General features: G+C 43.2%; 1 pseudogene; it reads left to right on the top strand.

The window, feature by feature from the left end:
• Nucleotides 1-285: 285 nt before the first annotated feature.
• LOC122748784 lies at nucleotides 286-1,339 on the top strand (annotated as a pseudogene).
• The last annotated feature ends 246 nt before the right edge of the window (nucleotides 1,340-1,585 follow it).

Raw genomic sequence — 1,585 nt, forward strand, 5'->3', positions numbered from 1 at the left:
TTTTCCTAATTTCAGCCATCACCTTTCTCCATCCCTCCCATTGTCTATCAGCCTGGCCTTGGGGCCCCTTGATCAAATACTTTCAAATCTCCCTTTGAGACCAGCTAAATCAAACCACCTAGGCCTAGCTTGACTCAGGCCTTATTTGCCCCCCTAACTCTATACTAGCTGTTCCAAAAGCTGCTGAATAGGAGAGACTACTAGCATGGACTAGAGTCTGTTCCCTATACCTGGCTTCATCAGCTGACAGTGAACAAAGAAGGGCCTAAGACAGGTTTGGAAGCCATGAAACCTTTGGCTCAGAGGGGGCCATATGTTTGGTTAAGCTCTTGTGGTGGCTGCCACCCTGATAGGCCTTCCATAGTCAAAGGTGAAGAAGGGTCCCAAATCTCTCTCCTTTCCATCTTGACCTATGGTTCTAGTTATCATTGCAGAATTGGATTCCAGATTTTTGCCACACCAGTGCCATGATAACTCCCTAGGGTGGTTTCCATTAAACAAGGAGACTTTCATATGGCATCACAGTTTCAAGGTCATCATACCATTTCTTTTACTCACAGTCCTTTCAATATTCCCCAAGACCCTACCTCAAACAATTGTGTACACTATCATCATCACCTTTATCATGCATCTGAGCCTTCATCTAGTAAGAGAATCTATGAACCACCCCCAATTCTTGTTTGCATTTGTGTGTGTGTGTGTGTGTGTGTGTGTGTGTGTGTATGGGGAGAAATGAGGGTTAAGTGACTTGCTAAGGGTCACACAGCTAGTAAGTATCAAGTGTATGAGGTTGGATTTGAACTCAGGTCCTCCTGAATCCAAGACTGGTGCTTTATCCATTGCACCACCTAGTTGCACCAACCAATACCAAATATTAAGCAGGTACCAGCACCACCTATCTGTCTTGAAAAATGCTGAAGCCAAAGACCCTGACTGACTCCTTTGAGGGAATCTTCTACTATCTTGATTATATAGGCCATTGCTTCTGGTACATCTTTTTCTTCCACATATTTTCACATACTTCAGTGGCTGTTTCACCACTTCACAGAAAGACAACAGGAATCCTCAATCAGTTCTATTCTTCTTGGGGCCCAGCAGACTGTACTATTGGTTTCTGATCACTGAAAGGCAGATCTTCAATGTACTCTTCCTCTTCCTCCTACTCCTCCTCTTCCTGACCTATTTTGCCATGATTTTGTGTGCATATGTGATATACCAGAAACAGAAGCACCTCTTCCCAGATAGGAAATGACCCTTCTTCTATACCTTCTTCTTCATACTCCTGTACTTGGCTTTGTGGATGTGGTAACTGTGGAATTATCAAACCAGAAAAAATTAACCTGAGGTAATCTTCATTCTAGAGCCTTGGGACTTCTATGCCCTCCTGCATTCTTATGCACCCATAAGTTTCTCAGGACTCACAGCTGAGAATGTTTTCTTTGAAAGGATTTTGTTGTAGCATTCTGTTTGGAAGAAGCCACCTCCTTCCTAGCCTCCCCCCAACAAAGCAAAATATACTACATGTTTTCTTCCTCTCTCCATACCCTAAGTAGGCTTGAGATATATATGTGTGTGTCTTATTAGA

The sequence above is a fragment of the Dromiciops gliroides genome, chromosome 1 (assembly GCF_019393635.1).
Source record: "Dromiciops gliroides isolate mDroGli1 chromosome 1, mDroGli1.pri, whole genome shotgun sequence".
Taxonomy (NCBI): Eukaryota; Metazoa; Chordata; class Mammalia; order Microbiotheria; family Microbiotheriidae; genus Dromiciops; species Dromiciops gliroides.